Source organism: Silene latifolia, chromosome Y, assembly GCF_048544455.1.
Source record: "Silene latifolia isolate original U9 population chromosome Y, ASM4854445v1, whole genome shotgun sequence".
NCBI classification, from domain to species: Eukaryota; Viridiplantae; Streptophyta; class Magnoliopsida; order Caryophyllales; family Caryophyllaceae; genus Silene; species Silene latifolia.
The window spans coordinates 389197067-389206772 of record NC_133538.1 but is presented as its reverse complement, the minus strand read 5'-3'; the positions used below and the strand labels follow the sequence as shown (position 1 = coordinate 389206772).

Below are 9706 nucleotides of genomic sequence, written 5' to 3'. Positions count from 1 at the left end.
ATTGGTCGGACTAAAATCTTTTCGGTAACTTGTCGTTAGGAGCACCTAGACCAAAACACAATTTATAGCTTCACAAACAACTCTACAATTAGTAAAGAGGCAAGTAAAGGTCGGATCCCAAGGGACGGGAATTGAGATGAGATTTCTATTGCAACTAGCGGTGTCTTAGGGGTGTCACAATTTGGGTTGATGTAGAAGGTCACTAAACTAAATAGCAATAAAAATAAACAAGCAAGATGAATTAAAAAAAAAAGGTTGTAAACAATTGATAAAAAGCACTAGGGTATCATGGAGTCATAGGGGATTAATGGGAATTGATCATACAAACATGTTCTCAAATTAAAAGCAAGCAATTATTGTTGTGATGGATTGCGTTGGGTTATATCTTACAATCCTAGGAAAGTTTGGGTCCCGGAGCCGAATCGATTAGATTGTACAACACCTACAAGTCGACTTAGTCTTCCCTACTCAACAACATGCATGGTCTAATGAGACTCGAGTTGGTTTATGTCTTACAAGTCTCATTGAAAAGATAGGTGATGGGTAAAAAACGCAAGGATTCATAGGCTCTCATTTCATCAAACATAACATGTGCATGAGTTGAGATCATAACAAGCAAATAAACCATGAAAGCATATTAATTTAAGCATGAATCATTCCCCATATTGGTTTCCCCTAATTACCCATTAACCCTAGCTATGGAACTACTCACTCATTATCATGTTGAACATGCTAGCAAGGTTGTCAATCATACCAACAAAGTGAAACATGATGAATAAATGAAAGTAATTAGCAATAATTAAAAAGGGATTAAGAGAATTATACCTACTAATGATTCCAATAATAAAGCAAAGAATAAAAGAAGTACTTGATGCTTGATTGAGAGGTTGTCAATCTCCCAATAATAACCCAAATAATCTTAAATTACCCAAAATAAAGGATGAACAAAAGAGAGATTAAGGAAATAAAACTTGTATTAAAACTTGATTAATTGTTGATTCCAATATTAATGAGAGATTTGATTGATATTAACTATACTAGAGATTGCTAAAAAGAACATGCTCTTCTAAATAGACTAATGGGGTATTTATAGTGGGGATTAGGTGTAGGAATTAGGGTTAACTAAGGGCTTAAATGACGATTAAGTCCCTACTTAAGGAAACGCCGGTAGTTTTGGAAGGATGGGCATCTTTCTTGAAGCTTGAAGAAGACGAAGTTGTGCTGTCTTGGAATCCGTGCGTCTTTAGCACCGGACGGCCGGATTCGAGGGTCTCTGCCCGGGCGTCTTGGGGAGAAGACGAGCGTCTTCTGGGGTAGCTGCCCGGGCGTCTTGTGGTGAAGACGCTCGGATTATGGAGGTGGAGGACGGGCGTCTTCAGGACAATCCGCACGGATTCTTGGACAGTCACATTTCTTCTTCTTTTCTTCCCTTTTCTTCATAAAATCCTTGGGGATTTCCTCGGGGATGCAAGGATCTTTCCTCATCATTGCCCATCTACTATAGTATGTACAAAGGCCTTCTAATCATGTCTCTACTTGATGCTTGGTCATTGAATTCAATCAATTTAGTCTCGTTTTTCCATGAAAATGCAAGGTTTACACTCCTTTCCTACCAAGGACACAAAACCTCAAAGAATATGCAAAACAAAGAACTAAAGACAATAAATGACCCAAATATGCACTAAAAAGCATGGGAACAAGGCTAATTCGGGGACTAAATATGCTCTAATTATGGTCACATCAAATATCCCCAAACCAAACCTTTGCTCGTCCCGAGTAAAGAGGTGACAAAGACTAGGACCATTATTTAAACTAACCTAATAACATAGCCGATATGAGACAATTAGCGGGTCTCACTCCGCCCCTTCAACTCACAACAAGACAACCATGAGGTAGGATGCCTTCTTGCAAGGCAAGGTGGGTCTTGCCAAAATGGCGACACATCCAAACATTAAGCACACAAAAACAAATAATGGATGCATCTACAAAAGAATAGCCACTTTCCTCATCTAAGTGGCGGAAATTATCTACAAGGGAAGCAATTCAAGGGTACACACTCCTTCATAGATGCAATTTCTTCAAACTACTAAGCCTAGAAGGATACCAATAAATCACCTCCAAGTTATGTCAAGCTAGGGTACCTTTGTCCTCAATCGTTAAATGCTTTTGTCAAGAGTAGACTCCCTATGGTGTTAGAAACACTGGAGGATCGCAGAATTCCCCCTCTTTCCTAGACAAGAAGAAGGGTCGTCCCCTCTCTACCATGCACAAAAATGGATACGGTGGATAAAGGGATCAATAGATATTTGAGTTTCACTTTGGGAGTTTGCTTTCATTTTTGTTTTTCCCCCCAATTTCATGTGGCATATAACATTTGAGAACACTTTCTTGCCATTTCTTTTTGATTTTTGGCATTTCAACACTTGACAACTTTCAACTTTTCTTTGCATTTCTTTTGAACATTTTCAAGGTCACCCTGTATGTAGTGAGGGTGGCTTATATTTGAAGCTTTAGGAATTCTATTTTTGCTCCTCTTTTCATTTGATGCATTTTTTGCAAACTTTCTTTCACTTTTCATTTCATTGAACTCAAATTGATTTCTTTTTGTGCCCATTCCCTTTGATGACAAAAAATGCGGTAGAACATGGATGATGGATGCATGGTTTCACGGGTCACCTTGGAATAAACGGTAGCCAAGGAGTTATCACACCACAAGGTACTCTTGACTAGGCCTTAAACCATGGGTCAAAGGATACTAGCATGACACATCCTAGGGTGTTTTACAAGTATTCTAACAAGCAAAGTCTTAAGAAGAAAAAGCATCTACTAAGGCCTATATACACTTGTCAAGCTTTCCAAGTAGACGGTTTCGCAAAATTTTTCTAACATGCCATGATGCAACTAACATATAAACATCCTAATGCAAATGATTCTACCAACTAATATGACATGTAAACTAAATGCAAGTCCTAAGTTCACATTGTTATACCGCATCAATCAAAATAAAGCCACATAGTCATTAACATAAAGAGGAAAAAGGTGATTGGAAAGATCATACCATGCGGTCTTCAATATCCTCATGTCTCGGATGTGGCATAGTCGATCAATGTGAACAAGAGTAAAACAAACACAATATATACAATAATATATACACGACTACACTACAAAAGAAATGAACATGTTTTTGGTTTTTTAATTTTTCAAATTTTTTATGGTTTTTTGAAATTTTCAATTTTTTTGGATTTTTGAATAGAAGTTAAGTTAGAATTCCCCATCCCCACACTAATATGGGCATTGTCCTCAATGGCCAAAATGATGGGAAATCATGCAAGTATGATGCATGAATTCTACACTAAATGCAAGCTACACTAATCTACACTACATGATGCATGGTTTTTGTTTATGACGGAGAGGATAATTTAGATTACCTCCCGTTGTGTATGTATGTACTTCCCCAAACCGAGTTAGACATTATTGCTAATGTCCTAAGGTTGGGTGTAGTTCATGCACACATAATGCAATGCATGAAACTAAATTTGTCATTTTGGATTTTCAAAAGTGGGAACAAGAAAATAAGAACACCTCAATGGGGCCGAGGTGTTAGTCCTCTATGTTGCTAGGACTACTCCAATCATGATCAAGATAAATAAATAAAACAAAGAGAGAAATAGAAAAACCTCGAGAGGGTAGGAGCCTCCAAAGCTTGCTAATCTTCCATCATATCATCACTATCATCATCTTCCTCAATAGAAGTGGACTCATCACCACTTCCCTCTTCACTTTCTTGTTCACTTTGTTCATCATCCTCTTCTTCTTCACTAGCCTCTTCATCAATGCTATCATCAACCGCATCACCGACAACCGCATCGTCACCCGGACTATCATCCCTAGATGCACTTGGAAAGAAGACTTCCCTATCCGCCCAACTAGGCAAAGGACATGAAGTATCAAGGAGTCCTTGCCTAGCTAAATGAAGGAGGGGTGGATATTGGGCTAAGTAAGCATCTTCCCGATCCTTAAAAGCTTGCTTGTGCATCTCTTGCGTAAGAAGAGTCATATAATCTTTGCTTGCTTCAACACCTTCGGGTTTGAACTCTTGGTACTTGAAAGGATAGGGTGGTGTGACAATGGAAGAGGAGGGCATTTCAATTTCATCCCTTTGTTGTCGGATAATGTATTCGACCTCTTTTGAGAGGGGAAGGAGATAGTTGGTCCGATGGACACTTAAACGACAAATCTTCGAAGACAAAGTAAAAGATCTAGCCTCACTAGTGAGCCACCCATACTTGGTGTCAAGAGGGTTATGAGATACCCACTTGTATTTGTTTATCATAGTATCCAAATCAATGAGATGACCACCCTTTTTCGCCACATACTTGCTATCCTTGTTGAAGTTCGGATCAAAGTATTTAGCCAAAAGAGTGACTAGACCTCCATTTACAATAACGGTAGTGCCTTACTTCCCACAATCAACATTTAGCCATCTATCCACCAAAGGCCTTAGAGAGTTGAAAGGCTTGGTGAATTCCCTTCCAATGTTTAAGGCCGACTCAAGAAGAACAAAATCGAGCTTGGTAAAGTGGTTGGTGTCTTTTCTTGCAATGATGGTGTTCCCTATGACCTTGTGCCACACTCTAATGCCCGGATGGTGGACTAATAGAGCGCGACTAGCATGATAGTTCTCGAATTTCCTTAGGAAATCGCCTCCCAAAGAGGAGCGGAGTCATACTTGCCAACATTTTTGAAATAACTAGGTGAATCATCAAGACCCAAAGCTTTACTCATTTCCTTAAAGGAGATGCTCCTACTAATATTAGCTAGGTAGAACTCGATGTTTTCCATGGTCTCTACCTTTGTAACTTTCAAAGAACTCAAGAATTCTAAGGTAAGGGAGGGGTATGTCAATTCTTTTGTTGTAAACAATTTTTCCAACCCCATGGCTTTAAAGAAGGCTCTAGTTTGCTCAAGGACACCCAACTTATCTAAGGCATCTTCACAAATAAACTTGGTGGATAGAAAGGATTTTCTAGCAAACTTGGCAAAAGTTTCCCTATGGGATTTGGAAATGAAAATTACCTCCGGATAGTTCGAAAGTTGAGCAATTTCCGGAGTAGTAGATGTTGTTGCTTCCAAGGGAGGTTGTTCTTGTTGCACTTCCAAGTTTGAGCTAGCTACCACCATAGCCAATGAGGCTTTCTTTGCTTGAAGACTCTTTTGTCTTGTTGAGAGTGCCTTTGCCTTTGGTGCCTTTGTTGCTCCTTTTGTCCTTGCCATTGATGCTTGAACCAAGAAAAGAGTGAAAATCTTCAATTTCCAAGTGTACCCAAATCGATTTTAAGATGAAAGGCTTTGCCTTTATAAATTCAAAAATCGACTCAAAGGTTGAAGATTTTGTGCTTGGTTTGATTTTTGTCGAAAGAGGAGTGATTAATTTTTGTTAGAAGGATGTTTTGATTTGATTTTGATGATTGTGGTTGAGGAAATCTTATTTTTGTGATGGAGAGGATGAGGATTTTGAGTTTTGGGGTTTATGGGTAGTGTTTTGAATGAAGGAATGAAGTAATGAATGTGGGAGGGGGTTTATAAAAGACCCAAAAATTTTGAAATGCAGGGGGAAGACGGGCGGCTTTCCTTCGGGACGCCCGGATTCTGTCTGTTCTGGGCTTCATAATTCTCGCCTAAAGATGGGCGGCTTTGAGCAAAGACACTCGGATTGTTCAGCTGCGGGACGGGCGTCTTTCAGTGAAGACGGCCGGATTCCTTTCCAGGGAATTTTCTTGTTTTTCTCAGCCAAAAAGACGGGCGGCTTCCCTTGAAGGACGGGCGTCTTTCTGAGGACGGGCAGATTCTTTTGCAGGACGCCCGGATTCGTTAACAGTCCCAAAATTTCAAAAATTCAGCTAATGAAGGACGGGCGGATTCGGACCAAGACGCCCGGGTTGCCTGAAGACGGGCGGATTCTCTTGAAAACGCTCAGATTCTGCCCTTTTTACCCGGATTCAGTTCCATCCGTGTACTTGCATATCCCGTGTCATTTTTCATTCTTCAAAATCTCGTGTTCTTCATTGTGGGGGCACTACTAAGGCATGGATAGCCTAGGCAATTGCTATCCCCACACTAAGCTAAAGCACTACACATCAATTGAAATCGTTAGTCCCTCCCTTACTTCTCTCAAAAATGATAATTACCTTGATCAAGGCACAAAAATCCAAAAATGACAAAAATGCAATATAAGAATTAAAATGCGAGTTAGGGAGTTAGAAATATTTATAAATGGTAGTTTAGGGAGGACTCCACCAAACTCTCATCCTTAGTGACATGTAATGGAGGCATGTCCAAGGTGTTGTTGATGTTGCTCAACACCTTGAAGAAGTAATCAAAAGCTTGTTCATTGTCATGATAAAGATCTTCAATAAATCTTTACCCTTGTTGTCGGTCTTGATCGATAGCATTACCAATATAGGGATTGAAAATCCCTTCAAATTCATCGTCCCAAAGACCACACACTTCATCTACTTGATCACTAAAGATCTCTTGAGTTGATAGAGACAACTCTCCCATTATCTTGTCTTGGCCAATGGGGCCATCTTCTTCATTGCTTGACTTTGGTGAGCTTTTCAAGCTCTCTTTGTTATAATTCACTTGCTCTTTGAATGGAGCATCTTCAATTTTCTTCTTCCATTGGAGTTCCGACTTCTTCCTATCATCCTTCCGGCTATAATGATCAATCATAAAACATGGTTCATGCAAACGGGGAGCTCTCATGGTCTTGTCAAGATTGAAAGTTATACTCTCATCTCCCACTTCTAGAGTGAGCTCTCCATGTTTCACATCAATCACCGCACCCGCGGTGTGTAAGAAAGGTCTTCCTAGAATGATTGGAATGTTGGAGTCTTCTTCGATATCAACAATGACAAAGTCCACCGGGATGAAAAATTTCCCTATTCGTACGGGAACATCTTCCCATATCCCTAATGGTGTCTTCGTCGATCTATCGGCCATTTGGAGTGTGATATTGGTGCATTTAAGCTCTCCCATCCCCAACCTTTTACTCACCGAGTACGGCATAACACTAACACTAGCCCATCACATAAGGCTTTGTTGATCGTGGTGTCGCCAATGGTACACGGTATTGAGAAGCTTCTCGGATCCTTGAGTTTTGGAGGTGAACTCCCTTGAAGTATTGCACTACTCACCTTAGTGAAGGCGATAGTCTCAAGCTTCCGGATCGACTTCTTCTTTGTGAGGATGTCTTTCATGTATTTCGCATAGGCCGGCACGTGATTGATTAATTCCATGAAAGGAATTGAGACTTCCAAATTCTTCACAATTTCCATAAAATTTCCAAGTTGGTCATCAAATTTGGGCTTGGCTTGACGACTTGGAAAAAGAAGTCTAATCACAATGGGCTCCTTCTCCTTGACCTTGTCTTCATTTTTCTTTGAGACTTCTTCTTTTGATGGTTCTCCATCCTTGGAGTTTTGCACAATTTCTTCCTTATCACTAGCTTCCACAACTTCATCCTCAACTTGCTTCTTGATTGCTTCATACCTTGTACCACTTCTCAAGTGAATGGCACTAACGTTTCATGCCTTGGGGGATTACTTTGAGGTGGTAATTGCCCCTTTTGTCTTTGTGAGCTTGAAGATGCTAGTTGAGTCAATTGGGTTTCCAATATTTTGGTGTGAGCTAGGATGTTGTTGATGGTGGTTTCCTTTGCTTGACTATCCTTTTGCATTTGAGTGAAAAATTCTTGTTGATTCTTTTGCATTTGAAGGACCGCTTTTTGAACATCAAAACCTTGGTCATTTTGTTGATTGTATGGAGATTGATTTTGGTAACCTTGGTTTTGGTTGTAAAAGGGTCTTTGATTTTGGTTTCTCATGGGAGGTGGGGTGTATGTTGTTTGAGGGTTTTGAACATTTTGGCTTTTGTATGAGAGATTTGGATGGAATTTGGTGTTTTCATTGTAATAGTTGGAATAAGGGGTACCACTCTTATATGCTTGGAAAGCATTCACTTGTTCATTTTTTCCCCTACATTCACTTGGGTCATGTCCCAAAGTTCCACAATTCTCACATATCCCACTTGGGATTGATGAAGATGCCGTCATGGCATTAACATGATGTTTTGGTGATTTTGAGGCTTCTTCAAGTCTAGCCATAGCCTTTTCAAACTTCAAATTGATGACATCAATGTGAGCACTAAGTTGAGCACCCAATTGAGTAATGGAATCCACTTCATGCTTTCCTCCTCTAGTAGCCTTGCGAGGTTTACTATATTGTGAGTTATGGACCGCCATTTCCTCAATTTTGTTCCAAGTTTGATTGTCATAAACTTCGGTGAACATTCCATTTGATCCCATGTTGAGAATGTTCCTTGAATCTTCATATAAACCGTTCCAAAATTGTTGTACCAAGAACCACTCGCTAAGTCCATGGTGAGGACATGAGCGACAAATTCCTTTGAACCGCTCCCAAGCTTCATACAAAGATTCTTCATCCCTTTGCTTAAAACCCGTAATTTGAGCTCTTAGCATGTTAGTCTTTTCCGGTAGATAGAACTTTTTGTAGAACGCTAGAGCCAACTTTTTCCAAGAATCAATTCCGAGAGTGGCTTTATCAAGGCCCTTCAACCATTGTTTCGCGGTGCCAATTAGAGAAAAAGGAAATAAGACCCATCGAATTTGGTCTTGAGTTACACCGGTTTGAGAAATCGCATCACAATAATCGCAAAAAGCCTCCATATGAGATTGAGGGTCTTCACTAGGCATCCCCCCAAATTGGCTTCTTTCGACTAATTGGATAAATGCGGATTTGCCAATAAAATTTCCGGTTAGATGTTGTGGTGTGGGAGTACCATTGGGTAGGTTCTCCTCGGTGGGTACGGAATATGATGAAAACTTAGGCATTGTGGGTTGATTTTATGTTGTATTTTGTGTTGGGTTCTCCTCACCTTCTCCTGCAAAAGGGTTGATGAACTCAATAGTTGGTTGAATATCTACAACCTCACCAATAGCTCTCAAATTTCTCCTAGCAAGTCTTCTATTGGTTGTCAAAGTTCTTTCAATTTCACGATCAAAAGGTAACAAATCACCTTGTGACCTTCTAGACATGCAAAATATCAAACAACTCGAAAACAATTAGAACAAACCTTGAGGAGTTTTACTTCCCCAAGGCAAAGAAAGACACAACTAATAACAATATAAGAAAATCTAAATCAAGTTAACACCGTCCCCGGCAACGGCGCCATTTTTGGTCGGACTAAAATCTTTTCGGTAACTTGTCGTTAGGAGCACCTAGACCAAAACACAATTTATAGCTTCACAAACAACTCTACAATTAGTAAAGAGGCAAGTAAAGGTCGGATCCCAAGGGACGGGAATTGAGATGAGATTTCTATTGCAACTAGCGGTGTCTTAGGGGTGTCACAATTTGGGTTGATGTAGAAGGTCACTAAACTAAATAGCAATAAAAGTAAACAAGCAAGATGAATTAAAAAAAAAAAAAAAAAAAAAAAAAAGGTTGTAAGCAATTGATAAAAAGCACTAGGGTATCATGGGGTCATAGGGGATTCATGGGAATTGATCATACAAACATGTTCTCAAATTATAAGCAAGCAATTATTGTTGTGATGGATTGAGTTGGGTTATATCTTACAATCCTAGGAAAGTTTGGGTCCCGGAGCCGAATCGATTAGATTGTAC

At 39.7% G+C, this 9706-nt stretch overlaps 1 non-coding gene across 1 annotated transcript; it reads left to right on the top strand.

Annotated features, from left to right (window-relative positions):
* The first annotated feature begins 8432 nt into the window (after window positions 1-8432).
* LOC141637099 (small nucleolar RNA R71) lies at window positions 8433-8539 on the top strand. The gene has a single exon (XR_012541661.1). It is a non-coding gene; the product is annotated as a small nucleolar RNA R71 (small nucleolar RNA).
* Window positions 8540-9706: the final 1167 nt, after the last annotated feature.